At 41.1% G+C, this 23,798-nt stretch overlaps 1 protein-coding gene across 26 annotated transcripts in view; it reads right to left on the bottom strand.

Annotated features, from left to right (window-relative positions):
- Nucleotides 1–23,798, bottom strand: part of Ptprd (protein tyrosine phosphatase receptor type D) — a 634,177-nt gene that overhangs the window by 484,352 nt on the left and 126,027 nt on the right. For 25 of the 26 annotated variants that reach the window (XM_090329988.1, XM_090329980.1, XM_090329984.1 and 22 more), the window contains exon 1: nt 3,506–3,689. The exons of the other annotated variant lie outside the window; for it this stretch is intronic. The gene's annotated coding sequence lies outside the window, so the exon portion shown is untranslated. Of the gene's footprint in view, nt 1–3,505; nt 3,690–23,798 lie in introns of those variants that run through there. 26 annotated transcript variants of the gene reach the window in all.

The raw sequence follows: 23,798 nt of genomic DNA on the forward strand, positions 1-23,798 counted from the left end.
CCACAAACAAACTGAAAACCAGGTGCTTTTTGAACAAATAAAACCACCTCGCACAATCACTCTCTTTACAACTGGCATTCTATATACAGGCGTGTTCATGAACTCTTGTTTATCTATAGACTGTAAGTATAGAATTGTTCAGTGGCTTGATATATCAACTACGGTCTGAAAGAAATCCTATATGCAAATGTTTGCATTACTCTCTTTTACAAATAGTCTCCCTTGTCAGTTTGAAAAACTGAAAATCAACAAAAGATCAGTGTAAGTGTACTTGACCTTATTGTCTAATGTCAATCAAGACTAGCATGGCTGGTTCATTTCAAATTTGTAAAACTGACATTTAAAAATGTAGAGTGCGTCTTCAAGCCCGGGCCCCTGAAATGCTGACTACACTGTAGTCACAGCCTCACAGTCTCCTTCCATACAAACTTGCACAGCCCACAGAAAGCTCTTTGAATCACACCATCCATCTATGACTCCCTTTCCCTTAAAATAATTTCACTTCATTTATCTTTTAACTCGACATTATGCAAATAGTATTCTTATCAGGCCAATAAGGAAATGTTATTAGTGTTCTTTCCTGTTTATCCTGCTATAGTCTAAGAAGCTGGAATCATATCTACATGTACACAAATAACTCTCTTTTTCATTCCATACTCTAAATGAAGGGGGAAAAATCACCCTTAGAAAATTATAGTGTCAGAGAAATCCTGAATAAATCCTTGAAAAATATCTTTCAGTCTGCCTGTGACAAACATCAAATATGATTGAATGTATAAGAAAGAAAGAAAGAAAGAAAGAAAGAAAGAAAGAAAGAAAGAAAGGCAGACAGAAAGAAAGAAAGAAAGGCAGACAGAAAGACAAAAGAAAACTTGAGGGATTACCTACTGGAATTTTTAAAAGATGTCTCTCTAGGAAGGGTTTGCTTTTGCATACCAGGGTATCTTCTGGATTTAAGAAGTTATACAGGCCCCTAGTGGCTTAGCAAATAGCAGCAGATGAGAGGACTCTAATTCTTAGTTCTCCACTTTGAGATATTTTGGTTCTCATTGGATGTCAATATCAAAAGGCACATCAAAACACTGCTTTTCATAATGCAAGCAGGTTTCACATCTGTAATTATCTAGTACAATGTATATTTATAAAAATAGATTGGTTCATTTCATTACTTCCCTAACTGTCCAACTGCACTGGCCCAAGAAGAATATTTTTATTACATAACCTCTCTAATAAAACAGTCGATTCTTTACCTTTTTACATGTCATGAAAGTAATACAAAACTGATTATATTAAACCTCATGTGAAACAGGCCCCTTTCCTATTTCAACTGTATTCTGATTATATTACTTGTACTGAGGGTTTTTATGCCAATTTCTCACTCTTTACAATTAGATAAATAACTAAACAGCACCTTTACAGTGATAGAAATCTGAATGTGTTGCCCAACAACAGCTAGTGATAAAACCCACATGTCATTGTATCTATTTTTAAAGATTTACAATTAATAGCGTCCCTTAGGCTCTCATCCCTTTTCTGTCTTTCCTTCACAAAAGAAAATTCCAGGCAGGCACATTTACAGCTTTTAGCAATTTTTAACTGGACACAGTCTGACAGCTGAATTCATGAAAGTGACCAGCTTGTCAATTTCACACTTTGAAAGTACAATAATAGCTGATAGCATGAGGGTGAATTTAAGAAATCTGTCACAGAATTGCTGGCTCCATTGAAAAACAAAATACAATATATAATTTTGGGAGGAGGGAGGTAGGAAAAAATTTTATTGTCCACTTAGATTGGTTTCGAGAATTCATATATAGAGCATCGAAAATGCGTTCTCTCTTTACTAGTTTTATCTATCTGAGGCATATGACGAAATATGCCTACATAATAAATATGATTGCTACTGAACATTTCCCTGGATATCATCATGTTACCTGCAAAATATAGTCTTTGGACCGGTATTACCTAATGGTCCTTGAAAATGTGAACGTTTTGAGTCTTGGTATGTTGCCTTAGTTTAAGTCAAGTTCAGTGATAGTGTGTACTTTGAAACAGAAAAAAAAAGAAAGAAAGAAATAGCCCAGATGGTCAAAAGAATCTACGTTTGAAGTAACTACCCATAAGTGCTACAGAGTAGAGAAAATACACCAAAGGGTAAAGTCTATGTTTGCAGCTCTCTAAGTTCAACAGCAAATCTATCTCAAGTCATAAGCAGTTAGTAGTTAGTTATTTAAGGGGCTCAAATCGTGTGAACTATTAAGTCTCGGTGCTGTGTCTTAACAGCAGCAACTATTTATTATGATTATGATTATGATTATTATTATTATTATTATCAGGGGAGAGCAACCCATCGAGTCATTCTAGGTATTGAAAGGGCAGGCTGTGAGATGAGTCTGGGGGATCCTTCTACGATACTTAGAACAGAGAGGATATTTGGCAAGTCTGCACTCAGAGAAAACGAGAAATAATACATTGTGACAGGCCGGGGTTTGAAGAACCACACTACTCTGGAATCCTCGAGCACCCAATTAATGAAAGCCCAACTCAACAATATTTCTTTTCATCTTAAGCAAGACAAGAGTCCGGTTTGGCTTCTTAATGCTTTTTTTCTTTTTTTTAACTAGTATCCGTGTAGCAGAGAAAGAAAGCAAGTTCTCCCTCTGCCCTACCTCGATTAAAACAAAAACTGAAAAAAGCGACCATAAATCCATGCGAAGTCAATCTCTGCTGTATTCTTGGCTTTCTTTTTGAACTGTTTCCTACAACTTTAACTCTTCATGACAACCCCTGCGTTCTGTGAACCAGTCCCCGTGGAACCAGTGTGTGTCAGGAGACCAGATTCCTCCCCTGAAGCAGTAAGAGGGGCTCCGAGCTTTGATTCTGCCTGGGAAAGGTCTCCCCAACTATCCCCCCACCACCTCCTCAAATGGCAGCCAGGGAGGACTTTAGTTCCCTGCTAGAGGACTCCTCCTCCCCACTAGTTAAGAGCCAAGAAAAAGAAATCGCCCCCTCACCCTCACCAGCCCACCCTCCCCACACACACACAAAAAAACCCCACTCATCTCAGCCTTAAATTAATAAATCTGTAATTATCCAGAGCTTGAGTTAGATCGGATTGCCCCATCCATCCAAGACTCCCCCCTTCACCCCTTGCCCCAATTCTACTGTGCCCACTCTAGCAGGAAAAGATCCGGGGTCGTTCCAAATTCACATACCCAGACACCCCCAAAGCTCTGTCTCCAGGGAGTGTGTGAGGGGGGGGATCTAAAGGTTTCCGGCGAGACGTGAACCCCCGCGTGGGAGGATCTCGTCCGAGGAGGTTCAGAAGAGCAAAAGTGTGCGCTCGGGTGCCCCGGGCGCGGGGCCGGCGGGCGCGCGGGGCTCGGGCCAGGGAAGCGCCGGCAGCCCCGGAGCCGGGCGCACTGGCGATCTCGGGGCAGTGGGAAAGCCAGACACGCACGGAGGAGGGGAGGCTGGGCGCCTGGGGCTCTTCCGAGGGACTTACCTGACCATGTTGGCTCCGGGCAGCCGTGGCCACCGCCTCCCGCGTCGCCAGCAGCACTTTTTTCCTCCCGCGCCTCCGCGTCCGCTCCACTCCACCGCCGCGCAGCCCGCGCCTGCCCGCGCCGTCGCCTCCGGGCGGCCAATTCAATCCCGCCGTGGAGCGGCGCTGGCCGCGGGAGTCCCCCCCCACCCAACCCAACCCCAACCCCAACCCTGCCTCGGGCTCCGAGCCGCTCGCCGCCGCCGCCCAGCCCGTCCAGAACGGAGAAGTGAAGGAGAGTCAGCGAGTGAGTCCCCAAATCCCGAAATCAAGCATCCGAGGGAGCGCGTCCCCCCGCCCTCCCTCCACCCCTACCCCGTCTTCTCCTCCTCCTCCTCCTCCTCCGCCTCCTCCTCTTCTTCCCGGGCCGTCCTCTTGGCCCTTCCGAGCCCGCGGCTTCGCGGCGCTTCCTCCGCCTCCCGTTCCTCCAGCTGCCGCCGCCGCCGCAGCCGCGGTGGGGCTGCTCCCCCTCCTCCTCCTTCTCCTCCTCTTCCTCCCCTTCCTCCTCCTCCCGCTCCTCGAGGCTCCGCAGCTCGCGGCTGGGGGGGGTGGTCGGGGGCCGCGTCTCCTCTGCTCCCTCCGCCTCTCCTCTTCCCTCCCGCCTGCTGCTGCTGCTGCTGCGGCCGCCGCCGCTGCTGCTGCTGTTGCTTTTAAAGCAGATTCTTTGGCCACAAATAGCAACTCGGCTGCCCCCCCCCCTCGCCCCGCGCGCCTCCCTCCCCGGCTTCTCTCCTTTCCCCCCAAAAGTGAAGCCAGCGCACGCGAGGTAATCTGAAACTGAGGCCCGCCGGGGCGGTGGGGGGGAGGACAGGGGAGATGGGGAGAAGGGGCTCAGGCGACAGCACCACCCCCACCACCCCCCCAGCAGGACGCGCAGGGCCCGGGCAGTCCAGGGCCAGGAGGAAGGTGGGGTGGTCAGCCGGGGGCCCCTCTCGCGCTCCTGGCCCGAGCCCTGGTGGTTTAAGTGTGGCCGGGCGCGGTGGCTTGGTGGGGGGACATGAAATGGGAAAAGCTCAAGAAAGTCATGGGAGAAAGGCTTCTGTCTTTGTTTCCACGTCTGGGTGGTTTGTAAAATCCTCTTCATGTGTGTGGGGATCCCACGGAATCGCCCGTGCCCCAGCTCTAAGGGGGAGTGTGCGTGTGTGTGTGCGTGTGTGTGATGTCCGCGTGTGAGTGGAAAAGTGGGTGCGCCCGAGCGCCCGGAAGAACCAGGCCGGCTGTGCCCACTAGCTAATCCTCGACTCTGGACCACTGACCCACTGAAAGGGCCAGAGGGGGCTGGACTAAGGAGGGATGGGCAAGAGAGCTGGGATATTAGGACAAGACCCCCTCCACCACCACCACCACCACCACCGCGCGCGCGCGCGCGCACACACACACACACACACACTCGCAGAGGAGGGGGCGAGGTGACGTCACTCCCCAGCATCCATCCATCCATCCATCCATCCATCCACCAGACCCTCGCTCACAGAATCACACTTATCCTCTAAGAGAGGCACACCCAGGCGCTTCCTGCTCTGCAGCCCGAGCACACCACCACACCCACCGAAGGAGAGGGTGAGGAAATGGTGGTCGTGCCCTGGCTAAAGCACGGCCAATGATTGTAAGTAAAGAGCGCGCCCCCTTGATGAGACACACACTTCGTGTCTTTGCCCCAGTTCACCTTGGCAGCCCGGGAAGATTAGCAGATCTACTTTAGGGGCAAAGACAGAGAAAGGAAGTACTGGCTCCAACTCTGGTTTCCGCGCTCCCTGTGACTTGCTTTCATGATGGTAGGAAAGGAGGCCCCACCATCCTCTCCCTCCTCTGAAGAATCTCATAAACCTCTTCCCCGGAGGGGCACCCAGTAGGTGACCTACACATTCCGTATGCACAAAACCCCTTAGGGGTCCCCGTGTGGACTGACAGCTTGGCTCTCTACTCTAGGTGCCCCACAGAGGAAATGGGGCAGCTGCAAGCCAGGACTGGCAGTGAGCCCATCCAAATTCATTAGGAACGCGGTCCAAAAGGTTAAGTAAAGTAAAGCCCAGGACTTACTTCCCCACCTCCAAGGCTCAGTCTGCATTCAGGCTAGCAGGTACGAACAATAGTTCTGCCTGCACACTGGTAGCCTTCTTGGAAAGAGCAAAGCGAAGCAGAGCCTCTTAGAATCCTACTAATGATCCCACATCCCGCTGTGGTCTCTGCAGCCCATTTCTTCACACCAGTCTGCAGGCTGGTCTCCTGAAAAGTACTGAAGGCATGGTTGGTCAGTAATCCTCTGTCCCGTTTCCAGAGAGAACACAGAGTTTTGAAGGGGATCTTGCTAAAGGAAGTTTAGTTTTCCAACAAGTTGGGAATGAAGGAGGAATGTCTGGCATGACTGACTCCCTCTCTCTCTCTCTCTCTCTCTCTCTCTCTCTCTCTCTCTCTCTCTCTCTCTCTCTCTCTCTCTCTCTCTCTCTTCCTCCTCTCCCTCCTCCTCCTTTTTGGTGAAAGTTAAATGAAATTTCTTAAGATGCTAGCCTCCATGCCAAGTGTACTATCCAATCCCTTTCATGCCAGGAGCTGAGGCTGAATGGGTATGACAGATACCTGCTCTTCTAGATCTATCTAAAATCTGAGATTTAATAAATGACTGTCCTCCAAGATGTAAATTGTAACTTTGTTTTTCTTCTTGCCATATCCTCCTGGATAAACTGGTGATGCTGGTGTGTGTGTGTGTGTGTGTGTGCACGTGTGAGCATGCACACCAGTACTGCAGCTTGAACTGAGGACTGCCAGCTCTCATTTGGCTAATTTTGCTCAAGGATGACACTCTATCATTTGAACTACACCTTCAGTTCTGACACTTTTTTGGTCAATTGAAGAAGAAGAGTCCTATGAGATTTTCTGTTCACATTTTCTGTGAACCTGGATCCTCACATCTCAACTTCCTGAGTAGCTAGGAGTACAGGCATGAGCCACCAGCTTCTGGCTTTCTTCATGCAGAGTTTATTGGAGGAACAAAGTTGGAAAATTCTTAAGACAGCTCTGCTCTTAATTTATTGAAGAGACAGTATTCCATCTGCCTGGTCATTTTACCTCATTTAAGAAGCTGAGGAGCATGAATGTCTTCTGAGTGAATAATCTAACAAATCTTTCCTTACTCCAGTGGTGGATAAACTGGCTAGTGACCTTAGCAGTGATTGTCACTAAAACATGATCATTGTACAGTGAATTAAAGATCCAGAAACTAACATGACAGTACAAATAAATGACATAAGCTGAATTTTGTTGATAATATGGGGTCCTAGGTCTTCCAGTCCCTACTGCCACCAAACATCTTAGGGAAAGAAGTAAAGATCCAAGATTTAAAAAAAAAAAACAGTAAGCGCTAGAGTCTGGGCTAGAACAAAACAAAAACAAGCAAGCAAACAAACATGAGAATCATTCACAGTGATGTTCTCAAGGAAGGTGAGATGGAACAAATAGAGACACGGAACTTTGTTTATCCACATAAAAGTGGGAGTGGGGCTGCTGCCAGATGAGCTTGTATTTGTGCATTCTCACAGATTTGTAAGCAAACAGTACCCTGATGCTACAGCATCTTAGGGCTAGTTTGCTGTTTTGCAGTTTTAATGGAAGAATAGCAGAAGTGGGCTAATCAGTTGTGGAGGTCATCTTCACATTATATTGTAAGGAAACTGAGCCACTGAGAGTGTAAACTCATGCAGTAAAACTAGGTGTCATTTCCCAGTTTTTGACTATTTCTCATCACTCTTTTAAATTCTGGATCCAAGAAACCACTTTTACAGTTTATCAGTGAACAATAAAAGCAAAATATTTTAAAACCATAAATAGTTACAGGAGGAAAAATGTAGCAGTAAGACTCTGCATTTTCTTAGGGCTTTTCCAGCTCATTCATCACTGTGTGATGAATAGCACACAAGAGCTTTGCTATAGCACAACCCCCTCTAATGCATATTTCAGCATATGAGGATGACTCCATTTTGGACCCCATCCAAAGAGATTTTGTTCCTAGAAATACTTGAAAGATTCTATTTCCCATCATCATGAAGCATCCTAAAATGAGACTAAAATAATTGCAATGACAATAATAGTAATCAGTTGTTACGCTTGCATTATATACCAAGCATCATGCTAAGCATGTGACCATAACTCACTGCTTTTCAAAAGGCCTATCAGGCCCTTGAAATGGTCATGAATGAAGTGAGTCATAAACAATATTTTTAATGAAAGAGAAGGAGAAAAGAAATGTTTTCACCCTGTAGACTGTAATCAAAGAAAAACGTACAACAAATGACTTGCTAGATAAGTATTATCAGGGAAGACGTGAAATCTAGCCAGCTAACAGGTAGCAAGTGGCCAAGCACCTAGAGATTTAGAGATTTTTGACTTAAAACTGTGGCTTATACTTCATTCCTGATGGTAAATTATGAGCTAAGTGAAGGAGTAAGTTGTTGATAATATTTTCTTTGTGAGGAGGAATTTATCAGCTTTTATTAGAGCGGGAAATAGTTTAATATAATAGTTTTTTTTAATAAAGTGGAAACACACAGCATAGAACCAAATGACAAATAATGAAGATAGCATTTGTGTAAAGTGCAGAAGCTAATATTTAATAATAGCTAACCTGGCTGGGAGTTTGACCTAGTGATAGAGTGCTTGCCTGGCATGCATGAAGACCCCCGGTTCGATTCCTCTGTACCACATATATAGAAAACATGCTGGAAATGGTGCTGTGGCTCAAGTGGTAGAGATCTAGGGTTGAGAAAAGTCCAAGGACAGTGCTCAGACACTGAGTTCAAGCCCCACGACAGGCAAAAAAATAAATAAAATCTAACCTGCAGATGTGAGGTTATAGCTAGCATTGTTTATTTGCTACTACATGCAGGAAAAGGAATAATAGTGACTTTGACCCTTAAATAATTACTCACCCTTATAAGTTAAAACATTTGAAACAATTTTTCAAATGTACATATAGCATTTTTCAGTAACATATGTTTCCTTCCCCCCCAATACAGAAGTAGTACATGAAAAGCCTAAATAAAAGACAGTTCTTAAACTAAACGATGGTTTAGACAAGAGGCACATGTATGAAAGAATCAGAAAATCTCCCGAGAAAGAAAGGAAGTGTTAGGACAATGCTCATCCCATCCTCTGGATTTTTCTGTAGGTGTTTTGTACCCATTCTTCAGATGTGAAAGCTCATACTCAGCAGTAGGAGATAAGCATAAATGAATATAAAATCCTGTTCTTCCTAACTTCACTCTCAAAGACCTCTATCTATATGTGCAGACAGTCTTCCAGTACACAGGAGAGGGTTAGGGATTTGGAAACATGCTATACACACACTCGTGCTTTTCTGCATATCTAAGAAATGCACATTATTTTTTCTCTGCAGAGAAGCATGTATGTTGGAAGGCAGGCAGATCTCTCCTTTTGAGGAAAAGAAACCCCGTCTTTCTCTAAAGCAGCACTTAAAAAGGCCAGGTCCTGTCCCCTGACTGCTCAGTTCAGAGACTGCCTCTCATCCTTACCTGCAATATGTAGAGGACGTTATGGCACAATGCTATTTTCCATTGGCTTTGCTACTGGAGATTACAGCATGCGACTGTGACAAATGGATATTCCCATTAAATTCTTTAGTAGAGTGGGGCATTCCATTAACCATTGGCACTATCCCAACCCAAGTGAAACATTTGTTCATTTTTTTTGTGAGCAAGAACTGAAGGAAAAAAACAAAGGATATACTCTAATTACCTTTCCTATTTTTTTGGTTGCATGCATATGATAGCCATATATTATAATTATTTATAATTAATATATGACAAGCTGTCAGCTAAAATTTAACAGGTGATTTGTCAAGAAGCCCCATTAATGCATGTATTAATCAATGGCTCTCTGTATTTTCTAACAATAAAGCTGGATCTTGGTTTTAACTTTTAAGTCTATACAGTGTAAACATTCTGAGGCCACATACCTTCACATATTTGCTGTATTTTAAAAAGTGTAACTTTTTATGCGAATGTGTGTGCTTCCATTGTTGTAAAATACAAGCACATTTGTGTCAGTTTAAGTTTTCAGTACTTTACTTGAGAAAACCAATTGTCTTCATGTTTCTAAAGTTGTAGTCTTTCATAATTTTAAAATGTATTTTGCTAGAGGAAAAAGTATATGAATGCTCTTATGGTCCATGTAGTGGGCAATGAAGACATATTTTAAAGTACAGGAAAAAAAGATGTAGTACTTGATTATTGAATAACAGAAAATTCTAGAGACTTCACAATGGAAGAGGAAGACTTGTTTTTTTTTTTTTTTTCCTGAGTAGTTCAGAATGCAAACATAGTAAGAATGAATGAAATCATAGTTCTTGGATGGGGTAACAAATCTTTGAAAGAAGCAAACCCTTGGGTTCAGTATCTGAAGAACGTCCAAGTCATAGAATAGAACCTGACAATGAAATTAAATTTCACATTACAATCTTATTATTGGCTCCATGGCCAGCCAAAGTTTCTACTGCATTAAGAGAAAGATAAAAAGTAAAGCAGCATTCATTCACAATTTCATTTGCACAAGCCTGATTCTTATCTTCCAAGACTAGGAGGAGCTGCAGGCAATTGATGACTCACAATCAACTACCTCAGAAGGTGGTGGATTTTCTTAAGGAAAGAAACAGTTCAATCATTGGGAGGGGAAAAAGCAAGAATGAAACCCCAAACATAGAGCTTTTTTTTTTTTCAAGTTAATAAGACTTTGCATCTAACAATAAACTTCAGACTTCATGCTTCTTGCAAGAAATCATTGACACTGAGCCATGAAATGATCTCTAATAAGTCTTTCCAATAGGGTTTCAGAAAATGGTTTTAAGAAGCAAAATACCATGTGTTGATCTCCGTGGAACAGGAAGTATACCTCGTCACGTTTGGGGATTCTAAGTGATCACTGCCAGTGTTACCTGGAGGCAGGTTCCATAGATGGCAGCTCTCTCCTCCTCCCCCTCCAGGGTGCTCATCCTCCAGGATAGCTATGGATTGGTCCTTGTGCATTCAGAAGCAGTTATCAAAAACAGTGCACATGTCCAACCACTTCTGGAGATTATTCTCTGTCATTGTCTTCTATTTCTGTACTTCATAGCTCGGTTCTGTCACTTATTTCTACCCAATGCTTATACTTAGTGCAAAGTTCTATCAGCTGTTTGAAAGTTAGATTCATGTCTGATTAGAACGGAAAACTGCCTTGGTACTACTTTAAGCACCGCAAGTACTACAGACATATGTGAGAAAGTCAAGAAAGAGAAGGGCAGGATACAAAGTGAGGAACAAAGGAAATGAATTGTCAATTGTCCCACTTTATGTGAAATACCTTTTCCTTATAAAGCTCCCAACAGTCTATTAAGTAGAATGAATTCACTCTACTTCTGGGCTCTCAAGTTTCCTTTTTTTCTTTCCTATCATTTTTTTTTCCTGGTATACATGTGCACCCTATTACAAGCTGAGCGGGGCCACCCTGTTTACATCAGCATCAACATCTGGACTAGAGGCATAGCTCAACAACAACAAAAAAAATCTGCAAAAGGAATCAGTGGCTGAGTGATAGTTTGTGCTTAGATACAGCCATGGCAGGTTAAATATCAAATCGCTATGCAGGTTGTTGACTTATCTAGAATTTGGTCAGAGTTAGGCTTGTACCAATCACAAGTGGTGAAGTCTCACACACTCTAAAATGTCACACAAGTAATAAGAGAATCTGAACACATAAATGAAAAGATAAATAAATAAATACAGGGAATGTTTTCATATAAGGTATCAAAATAATTCATCAGCTCCATTAGCAAAAGAATCCTCTACACTTCTATTATGAAATACTTATTCTAAATGGTACAGAAAAATTTATTATTTATTTTCTTATTTATTTTTGAGAGCCATAGGGCTTGAACTCCAGCAGGGCACTGTCCCTGAGCTCTTCAGCTCAAGGCTACCGCCCTACTCCTAGGCCTGGGCATTGTCCTTGAGCTCTTCAGCTCAAAGCTATCGCCCTACCCTTGAGACAACCGCATTTCCCATTTTCTAGAGGTTATTGGAGATAAAAGTCTCAGGTCCTTTTGTGCTGGGGCTGGCTTTGAACCTTGATACCAGATCTCAGCCTCCTAAGTAGCTAGGATTACAGGTGTGAGCCACCATGCCTGGCTCCAGAAAATTTTATTTTAACTAGGTACTCTCTATTAAATGGAGAGAGAAGTTAATGATGATATCCATACTTTCCTATCAAGTTGTTTATTGCCAGAACTCATTCTGATTTTGAAAACTAATTGGCCACATCTCTAAAATTACTAGTATCATGCAACAACTCCAGGAGAAAGCTGGAAGGTAAACTAGAAACTATTCTTTCTCACATGCATGAGAGATTACCTCTGCATCTACTATTCAATCAGTGCTTGTTTTATGAATGTAGAAACAACCGTTCTTGTAAGTTATTTAGATATGTTTTAAGAGCATGTTTTCTCTTCTTGCCTCCAGAAACCATCCTTCTAATATGTGTCTCTTCTGTTTCTAGAACTACTATAGCAAAAAGTTTTTGAATATTCTTCTCTCAATCTTCACTTGATTGGCTCTAATCCATCCCCCATTATGCTGCCCAATTAACTTTAATAAAACACAAACTTGATTATGCAATTCCCATGCCGAAAAGAACTCAGCACTTCGTTATTAAGTACATACTTCATAACTAATCACAAATGTTTTACTGGCGTTCAAAATCCACCAAAATGAAATGCTGACGGAGCCCATTTTTCCATGGTAAATTTCAACCCTTTGCTACCAATATCCCAAGAAAATTGTGTCTATATTGAGCCAAAAAGTTTTCCCATAGTCACCTGCACCAGAACACTCACCTACCCATAAATTATCTTCTCATTAATTTGTTTTGCCAATCCAGTTCTTCAACTCAAAAAATAAATACTACATTTGTCATGTTGTTTTGTTTTGTTTTGCTGGTTGTGGAGCTTAAAATCAGGGCCTGAGTGTTGTATCTGATTTGTCTACCAGTTGAGTTACAGTCCCACTTGCAGCTTTTTAATTGTTAGCTGGAAATAGGAGTTTCTTGAGTCTTACAGACTTTCCTGCCTGGATTGACTTTGAATCATAACCTTCAGGTCTCAGCCTCCTGTACAGTTAGAATAACAGGTATGTGCCACTGGCCCCTGCTGTGAGACATTAAGTCTCAGGCTAAGGCTTTGTTGATATTGATTCACTCATTGGAATGTTGAAATGCAATAAATAAGCTGGGCACAGTGGTCATGCCTCTAATCCTGGCTACTCAGGAGGCTGAGATCTGAGGATCGTGGTTCAAAGCTAGCCTTGGCACTAAAGACTGTGAGACTCTTATATCCAGTTAATCACTAGAAAACAAGAAGTGCAGCTGTGGCTCAGGGGTAGGGTGGTAGCCTTGAGTTGAAGAGTTCAGGGACAGTGCCTAGGCCCAGAGTTCAAGCCCCATGACCCTCCCAAAATGTAATAAATACATTTTATTGAATTTATACACACTGTATAGTTAGTGAGAATTACATATGCATGCTTATGTTAATTAGGTCTCTTTATCATATCACACCTTGAAAATTATTATACTATGTGACCATTTAGGACAATGTGAAGAGCAAAGGAAAACTGAAAACTTCAACACATTTTCTGTCTCACTGTTGTGTCTGGTGTGTGTGTGTGTGTGTGTGTTACTGAGACTGAATCCAGGTTTTGAACATACTAGGCAAGTGTTCTACTGCTGGACTACCACTCCACTCGTTTTCAACTTCTTTTTTTTTTTTTTTTTTGTGGGTCTTGGAGCTTGAATGCAGCCTGGGCGCTGTCCCTGAGCTCTTCAGCTCTAGGTTACCATCCTACCCTGGAGCCAAGTCCCACTTCCCATTTTTTAGAGGTTAATTGGAGATGAGTCTCAGGTTCTTTTAACTTTAACTCAACTTGCCACATTATCTATTCATAGAGATGAACTGGTCTAGGACTATTAAGATTGTGAATTCAAGGCTCATACCTATAATCCTAGCTACTCAGGAGGCTGAAATCTGAGGATCGTGGTTCAAAGCCACTCTGAGCACAAAAGTCCCTGAGACTCTTATCCCAAATTAGCCACAAGAAAACTGGAAGTGGTGCTATGGCTCAAGCTATGGCACTAGCTTGAGCTGAAGAGTTCAGGGACAGCATGCAGAGTTCAAGGTCCATGACTTCCCTCCCTCAAAAAAAAAAAAATACGAAACCCAATCAAGTGAGGCAGGGGCCAAACACCATATAGCAGGCCTGATAAAGACCTATGGCAATCATGTCTATCTACTTTTTCTCCCCTTCAGAAAGCCCTCATGGCTCATGAGTTGATAAGCTAAGAAATGTTTTTCTTGGTAACAAATAGAGAAAAAAAGATATCCACCCACTTTCAAAACTCATCAAGCAATGTTTTAAGCCTATACATGTCAAAACTGCTTCATTTCAGCTTTGTGTAAGCTGAGATGAGAAATTAGAACAACTGCTGAAAGCTGTAATATTGTTTCTGTGATTTAGTGCTACTAGTACCATTCATATCACACCTGCCTTTTATTAAATGTAGAGTTATATTTGTTTTCCTCTTTCATTCTCCACATACAATTCCTTTGGCTATCTGTGTTTACAGATTACAAGACAGAAACATTGCAAATTTCCATAAGACAGACTAGGGTCCATCTCTTCTATATATCTGGAATACCCTGTCCTAAAAACAGAAATGTATCATATATAGAGTTTTTCTAGGTCTGCTTCTTTTTCCTCCTCCTCTTCCTCCTCTTCCTCCTCCTCCTCCTCCTCTTCCTTCTCCTCCTCCTCCTCCTTCTGTCCTTCCTCCCCCTCCTCCCCCTCCTCTTGTTTCTCCCCCTCTTCCTCCTGCATTTCCTCTTCTCCTACTTGCCCTCCTCCGCTTCTCCTCCCTCTCCCTTTTCCTCCTCCTCCTGTTCCTCCTCCTCCTTCTCCTCCTCCTCCTCCTCCTCCTCCTCCTCTTCTTCCTTGTTTTCTTCAATTAATGGAAACTCTATAGAGCACAAGCACATCCAGTTTTCCCAGTTTAATATATTCCATCATTATCTCTCCAGGGAATGTACTTTTATTAAGTAATGACTTCAAACTCCTCAAATGATGGTTTACAACTGTTCATGTATGAGAATTCCTACAAAATTCTATCAATGTTATTTCCACAGTCTAATTGTACAGCTCAATTTTTGAATCTCTTGGAGTGGGATTCTTGTATCTGTATTATGAGGCATTTCCCAAGATATCAAATATTTAGCCAAGGTGGTGTAAACCTGGCTTTACAACTCTCAGAAGCACAATTCAAAATTGACCAAATTAATTTATTTCTGAAGTTTATGCTCTTCTCCCCACCCCAGCTCTAGGAGCCATCATCGAGAGCTTTCATCTTATAACAATAACAACAACAAAAATGCCTCTTTTACAGAGTCTTGTCTTTAAATTGTAGTGACAAGGGAAGCCCAGTAGAAATTCCACATACTCCCCTGGTGTTTCTAGCATTTATGATTGCTTAGACTTGGCACATGCCCACTGACCCTACTGTTCATTCACCAGCCTTCCATGTGAATAAGATATGTGAACTCTGCCCCAGGGAGTCCTGCTGGAGTGTGTGCTGTGAATCAGGCACACACACACTGAAGGAAACCCCCTTCATCCAAACACAATACAAATCTCCCTGAATGATTTTCATTTTCTCTACTTCAATGAAAAGAAGCAGCCTGACATCAGCATAGCCTAAATTCCAGACCACCCCCAAAGAACTCTATGCTTACAACAAGGAGGAATAAAGATAGAACAGGAACGACTGGAACCCCTTTCTGGTAAGCAACTTGAAACTATCCTGGATTCTTACATTTTAAGAGTTAAAATGAGAATTTTAGAAAAAATGCTATTACTTCGGAGACAGTATGTTCCCCCCAAGTTTCGCCTAAAGCAATTCTTTTCTTGAGAAGGAAATATTCTCAATAAATCCTAATAACAGACACTATCAACACAACTGGAACAAACTTCTTTCTCTAAAAGTTACTAGACATACCTTATATAGAGACAACCATATCTATACTTCATTAGTTCATTATTAGCACATATGTAGCATTTCATAGTGGACAGAGAATGGGAAGACATGCATCTTTTAAAATTGTATGAATAGTCACACACCCATTTTAGAGATCACACACCCATTTTAGAGACAATCCACATTTTGCTCCAGCTTCTCACAATTAAAAATAAAAGCCTGGGTATAGATTCTCGGAGTCAGAAATTTTGGCAAGCCTTTGAGATCTCTGAGCAACATCTGATAATGCAATTCCAATTCATTGGTTTATTTTATTGTTCCTAGGAAAATAATCCAGGACAGTTGGACTGCTTCTGGCATTCCCTGAGATCTTAGTAGCCTTTCTATAGGATTTACCTTTCTCTTTCCTCTGTACTCTGTACTTTAAGTGAGGAGAAATGGGGAATTTCACAGTTATACCATTTTGCTTACATCTTCTAGCTTTTTAATTCCACTTTGCACAGCTGGCTTAGCCTATAGCTGATAGTACTGCTATAACCAAAGTCCTAGCAGGCCACAGCGATCTTGGACCTGCTTCAGAGAGCCACTGTCATTGCATGAAATTTATCAGACATGCAAGTGCAAACCCAGCAACCTACTGGTACATCTTAGTGGGTTTCAACATTCTATTTTGGATGCCTTTAGTCCCATCTGCATTGACTGTGAACCCTTAGTATTTGTGTATTTGTGTTCCCATCAGCTAAGCAAAATAAAACAAACACACAAACAAAACACTGCCACAAGCACTTAAAGCAAAAGGGGTGCTTTTAGTTTGTTGCTTCTCCACCTCAATTAGATTAGAACAACGTAGCTGCTATACTGAAAACTCAATCTTACATTTAGTGTGCAATTGCCACAGCAGTAAACAGGCCTCTCAAAGACTTTTCAAATAAAGCTACACGTATCAAGAGAGGAGACAATATTATTTTTACCTTATAATTACTTCTGATCCACACTTAGCCTAGAGAAATGAAGATTTTAATTTTATATCTGAAATGAAATACAGTTGACTAGAGCTGCATTTTCAAAAACAAAACAAAACAAAACAAAAACCACAAACAAAACAAAAAAACCCAACCATCCAGAATTCAAAGAAAAAGAAAGCACGTGTCCATTTCTCCCTGTTTCTCAAACTCTTCAAATTCTTTTGGTTCACCACTCAACCTTAGCCATGCCCTATGGTTAACAATCCTTGAGTTCTTCTGCTCTCAGTTTCTGAGAAGCCTGTCTGTCAAACAAAAGAGGTTTGAAGAACTTGACATTTTTCCACTTGGGCAATAAAACGGGTTATTAATCACAGATGTGTACACACACACACACACACACACACACACACACACACACACGCACGCACGCACACACAAACAACTTTACATCTCCAGGAAGTTCAACTCCCCACAGTGTGATGACACATTTCTTTTAAAAGGGCAGTTTAGGGAGGAGGGAGAGGAACTATGCCTATCACCTGACCTCAGCAGTCACTCTGACTGGGTCAGAATTTGGCCTTCATTCCTATCAGGCTCCACATGTGAAGGTTATTGGGGGAGGGGAAAACCCTCATAAAACTACTGCCATCTTATCAGGCAGCCAAATGAGTTTAGGCCTTTTACATCCTGCTGGAAATAGACAAGGCACCAAGCTCACCCTTGTATTTAAGACCACCCTAGCCCCCTCCTTTACCTGTATCCTCCTCCTTCTCCTGTCCTACAGTATCCTTTAAGCTATCAGAAAATGTAAACATGTTGCTAGGTTAATAATTAAAGTTTTGGCAAATCCTGTTCCGTGGCTTTCAATGTCATTTGTACAAATGTTCCCATTACTCTTTTGTAAATGCTGGCCACAGGTTCAAAGAATACAACCCAAACAAACTGCATATACTAAGCCAAACCCACCAACAACTGGAACAACCTTTGTTATTTGGGAAGGCCAGGCTGGAAAGCTCAAAGAGAATGAAAGTTGACAGATCTGAAAATTTGAAGTTTTGAGGTTAAGGGAAAGGCTGAAGTGGTTGTAGCCCTGAGTTCAAATTGCAAGACCACCAATAAATAAATAACAAAATTTTAATGTTAGCATCTTGTCATAAAAAAAGATGGAACATGCACCCAGCCACCTACAATCAATTGTATAGAGTCAATGAATTGAATTTCACCTTGAGTGATGTCCTTAGCAAACAGAATATGGAAGAAGTGCAGTTTCTATGGGAGACCTTTAGGCTAGAGTTAGGTTTTAGAAGAATTTACTGCTTGTAAGTGCTGAGGAAGTGTTTATATTTAGAACTAAGTTCTTGATCTTATCCCATGATTGGCTTTTCATGGCCTTTGGAAGTAGCTTTGATAGCAAAATTCCTGTATGTCATTTACTCCTAAAGCTGACATGATCATAGCCATGGGAGCTGCTATATAAAAAGACCAGGATAAGAATGAAATCTTCACCACAAGAAAGGCCTGCAGTGTAGAGGGAAAAGAGAATTTATGACAAATTGATTTTTACTTTGGTAGAGAAAAACGTAATTACACACAATTCAAAATTTGGTGCAAAATTTCTCCAACACCGAATAAGGGGGAAAATTGCCTGGAGCAGTAAGAAAATGAGGACAACTGGCTGTTGCCAATCTTTGGTCCAGGTCGGATCCATCTTCCCGAGGCACCATAGGGAATGAACAGTTCTGCAAGATGGCAGCCATTAGAAACCAGCAAATGCAGTTGATCAGTGGTAAAGGCCAAAAACTCTTGTTTCCACTTCTCTGACAGAACAAACTGCTCAAAGAACACTATAAAGTCAGCTCCTAGATCCCACAAAAAGTTAGAAGTTTATAATAAGTGGTACCACCTGTGCTATGTCTCAGGCGAGCCAAAATAATTTCCTCTTTTAGGCCTCTGAAGGATGGCAGTGTGAGGAATTGACAATGTGGATGGGAACAGAAGAAAATCCAGCATGGAGCCTGAAGAGTGAGAGGATTATCTTCATCTGTGAGAGCTGAGCTGAGGGATCAGCAGGCCTGACTTCCCCGCCACTGGAACAACTGTGTGTGAAATGATCTCTCATTCCCTATCAAAAAGGCTCTGTCTCCCAAAAAACAAAGACTTCTATGCTCAGTGATGTTCTCATGTCATTGAATTTTCTTGCTAACAATGTTGTATTATTACAACCTTTGTTAAGCTGGAGATAGAGTTTGTATTATAAATATAATGAAAAACAAACAAACAAAAAAACCTGCATGTTTATACAAGCAAGGATTTTTTTGCCTATAATTGTACTTTTCTCTGTGTTCGTGGTGAATATGGAAAATGTTGAACCAGGTATCTGTATAAAACACTATAGAAATGAGATAAAAGAGCACAGTATCCAAGGTGTGACCTACATTTATAAAAATCTTCTTGTTGGCACACAATTTTGTTATCACTTATTTCCCACACCCCAAGCCTATAATTCATTTCTTTAATCTTAATTTTGATGAAAATCATCCAGGGACAGTCCAATTTTTTTTTCCAGAAAGAACAAATTTTTCAGTACAAGAGGCAGCATGTGCCAGTACAACAACAATGAATCAGCCAAGCAACTTATGAAGAGCTAAGCAAGTATATTTCAATAAGGACTGAAACAATTCTTGGCAATCAATTAGCAAAACAAGTCATCATTGCATTAAGGAAACCCTCAAATATGAATGTTGGTGGTGGAAAATAGAGTTACTCATCAACTGGAAATGTTTACTTGAAGTGACAATTATTTTATGGAAACCACTGTGAGTTTCAGAATACTTACAATCTGTTCAGATTGGTCACTGTGTACAATATTCTGCAGCAATATGCCTTGAGATTTCTAATCTGTCTGCCTAATGGAGCAGGTGGTAAGGTTCTCTAGTTAGCTGTCAGCTCCTAGAGGGCAGGGACCATATCTTATTCATCTTATATCCCACAGAGTAGCAACTCTTCACAGGAAGTCTAAAACAACTAGGGAAAGAATCTTTAGATTTCTTTAGATTCCTTCTTTTAGATTCTTCCATGAAACCCCTGGCATAAAAAAGTATCCCCAACATTAATCATCTCTATCCTGTTTGCTGCTTAAGTTTTCTTCTGACTGATTGTTGCCAGCTGTCATGTTCACATGATTCTTTTTATTATTGGGTTATCATTTCTTTTCCTTCACCAGAATGTTCGCTTCTTAATAGTACTGGTTGAACAGGGTTGACTTCTGTCTAAGCCTAATTCCTTGAATGGTACCTAATACATACAAGTCAATTATAAATACGTGTTGACTTTTAAATGAAGGAGTGAGTGTTGAATAAAAGTTACCTCTGTCTTTTTCTTTCTTCTTCTTTCTCATATATTTGATCTTAATGAAGCTAGGAAATAATACCCTGAGTGTCCTGCAGTAGTATCAGAGGAGTGTCTTCTTTATAATATAGGTGAGTTTTAAAGAATGGGGGAATCAAGGACTAGACATTTCTGGGGTTGGGGCATATGAATCTACAGCCCTGCAGAGAACTATGTATATCAAAAGCAGAGAAGCCCTGTATTTCTAGTTACTCTGGGATTTGAGATCTGAGACTCACCACTAAAAGTCAGTCCCCAAGAAAATAAAGCCAATAGACTCTTATCTCCCATAAACCAACAAAAAGGACAGAAGAAGGGGTATAGCTGCAGTGGTAGAACACCAACCTGGAGAAGAAGAAAAATGTCAATTGACAGCATAAGACTCTCAGTGCAAACCCCAGCATACGCGCACGCGCGCGCGCGCGCACACACACACACACACACACACACACACACACACACATCAAATGTACTGACAAGCTGCTCATTTGCACAGCAAAACACACTGTGCAATGTTTTCTGCATATTGAAATGTAATTAAAACAACTCTAGTTCCTTATCACTCTGCATAGAGCCTTTATGTCTAGGGCTTAGAGGAACAAAGCTATACCTTCTCTAGTACTCAATATATTATGAACTTCAAATACATTTTTAATACAAGAATATAACATCCATTTTACTTTGACATTACTTCTTTGACTCCATTTCTTGGAGTTCATTTGGATTGATGTCATTTTATATGATCATACGTCTATAAATATTGAGCCTTTATGATCCTCTCCTAATAATGTCCTCCATTGGCCTCACTGTGTGAATGTCTAGAGTCCTGTATAATTTATCATAGGCAAGTGTAATTTTTTTTACCATCAATTGGGCATTTCTACATTGTCTCTGAATATTCACAACTACCCACCTACAACCCACCAGTATGTTTCTATCTTGCCATCCACATTTAATAGCTGAGCAACTTTGTGACTTGTGCTTCATTGACTTGCATGTCACATGGGCAATGTTCCTGCTAAGTAAAAGTGGAAAGATCTCTCTTTTTCAAACTTAGGTAGTATTTCTTTCTTTTCAAACCAAGATATAGTTAAAAGGTTTTTTTTTTGTTGCTTCTAAATGTTTCTTAGATTTGGTGAGCAGTTGTAATTTCCCAACCTGGCTTTCAATGGAAGACCCTGGGATAGATAGGATGCTAGTTTAATTGTCCAGTCTCCATCTAGAACAAAGAAAATGACTAAGGAAAGATCTTTCTCTGACCTTTCCCCTTTTGTTCCTTCTCTCCACTTAATCTCCCCTATGCATCCCAAGCTCTCCAACTTGACATGTTCAGTGCTCCAGGTCAGAGAAATGCATGGTTCGCTTGTTCTTCTAATGGCTCTTATCTTTCCCTTAATTTATCACAGCAAAAATTGCACAGGGGTTGAGAAAACAGAATCTATTGTTCTATGGAAAGCATATGTCCTGGGTGAGCTGTTAAAACCTCTCTGTCCTTGGCTCTTTATCTTTACCACAGAGATAATGATATTATTCCTTGGGGTTATTGTTTAGGCTACATGCAATCATGTTCTTCAGACTGCCTTACATAGCTTAGCTCTTAGGAAATTTGTGATATATGTTCCAGAGACAATTTGTAGATACTTGTTTTGACCTACACTGGTGATTCTAATGAAACTTTGAAAACATAAAAATGAAGAACATTTTTCCAGTGCAAGGCTAGGGGACAGCCTCAGGTGAAACAACTGTGGCCCCGGGGAGGAGTAGATTATTACAGGCCCTGACAGGCAATGTGCAGTGATCAACTAGTACATGGATGCCATAAGACAGATATGAGTTTGTATAATAAAGAGAAATATAATCTTTCTTTATAGCTTTGATGATAAGTAAAATATAGACTAATCATTTATGTATTAAAGTTAATTATACATAGCATTATTTCCTGTACCTAGGACCCTTTTTATGGAAGTTCTACTGTAATCTCAATAAATATATTCATTATTCATTTTCTTGGGTGTGTGTCGGTCATGGGGCTTTAACTCCGGGCCTGGGCAGTGTCCCTGAGCTCTTCAGCTCAAAGCTATCACCCTACTCCTTGAGCCACAGTACCACTTCCTCATTATTCATTTTATATTGTCACTTCAAGAATGTATGAGCTCTCCCGGTACCAGTGGCTCATACATATAATCTTAGATACTCAGGAGGCTGAGACTCACAGGCCAGGCAGGAAAATTCTGTGGGATTCATATCCAAATTTACTATTAAAATGCCAGAAGCTGTGCTCGGCATTAAGTGGTAGAGTACAATCTTTGAGTATAAAAGCTTTGGGACAGCAAGCAGGTCATGAATTAAAGCCCTAGGACTGGCACACATAAAATAATAAACATTGGCAAAACTGTTTCCAACAAGTTGAGTATGGCAGAGTATACTTAATAAGCATAAGTAGTAGGGACAGAGGCTTGACAGTTAGGAAGTAAACATATCTACATATATAGATGAATATATAATATACATAATAATCATTTCTAAAGATAAGGCTATACATCTCCAATGATTTTAGAGTGAACATGCTTTAGATATAGACACAAAGTGGCTCAGTCGTATGCCTCCTTGTACAGGGGGAGTGAAAATATGTCCACTTCTTACAGGAAGACATATGCAAAGTTGGAACACAAAATCCACATATTCTAATGATGCTGAGCCATCCATTTAAACAATTCTGCGCTGTGCTTAGATTCCTCATGAGATAGTGTCCTTATTAGTTCAGCAATATTTTTTGCTAGATTATTTTTCTTCTTATTTGGATCTCAGAGTCTCAACTCTTCTATTCAACTGGCACAACTCTTCTATTCAATACTTTAGTGAGAAAGGATGTATTTAAAAGAATAATATAGCACAGAACTGTCCTAATATCTACCAACTTCGCTATCATGGTTTCTATCAGGATCACGGGATCAAAAAAAAGCCTGTAGGTGCATCTGTACACAGTTGTGTACATGAATGTATGAGCAGTTAGTTTTGAAACTTTAATGATGTAGTAGAAAAACCTCACTCAGACTGTTTTACTTATACCATACTTGGAAGTACATTGGGAAACAGTCGTCAAGACAAATGAGTTGGCAAAAAGCCCATAATCGACTAACCACCAATTTCCCTTCCCTTTAAATTCTAGAAAGAGACAAGAAACCTGGTTTCTACGAGAAAAAAAAATGTTCTGAGACTTGAAAACCCTTTGCACTTATTAACCTCCTTTATAATGCTCATGTAGTGTAATATTACAGGATAATCACTTTACAACAATATCCTCACGATTGTAGCTTTAGGTTTCATTATTTGCTCGGCAAAAACCTAGTCAGGAAGAATTCATTGGCTTTTGATTCTTATCTAATACTTCATGACCATTTGGGCATTTAAATCTGGGAAACTTTTTTCCAAAAATAAGCCAATATACTTGGTGAGCTTTAGAACTGCAATGAAACTTTACCCAGTGACCTGGTATCCTCTGCCAATTGAAACAAAATTTCAATATCTGAGTGAAGACTGTAAGTCAGTTTGTAGGCTTATTTAAAATCTACAAAGTTCAAGAACAGGGCTTTATATATGGCCAAGGTAGCTTTTCTTTCCAACATTTCCTTTGGCATGTAGTCGTCCTGTCCTTTTGCTTTACCATCCTGTCTCACACTTTGAATAATTAGTCAAATTAGAAGAAACATAATCTGGGCCTTGTTCCAAGAAGTCAAACATGAATAACCCAGGGTAACTTCCATTTCAAACTAATGATTCATTAAATATCACTTAATCTACCTCAGTAGGTAAACATCTCATTTTTTGCAGTTTTTAGAATT

Source organism: Megascapheus bottae, chromosome 3 (assembly GCF_031878675.1).
Source record: "Megascapheus bottae isolate mThoBot1 chromosome 3, mThoBot2.hap1, whole genome shotgun sequence".
Lineage (NCBI taxonomy): Eukaryota > Metazoa > Chordata > Mammalia > Rodentia > Geomyidae > Megascapheus > Megascapheus bottae.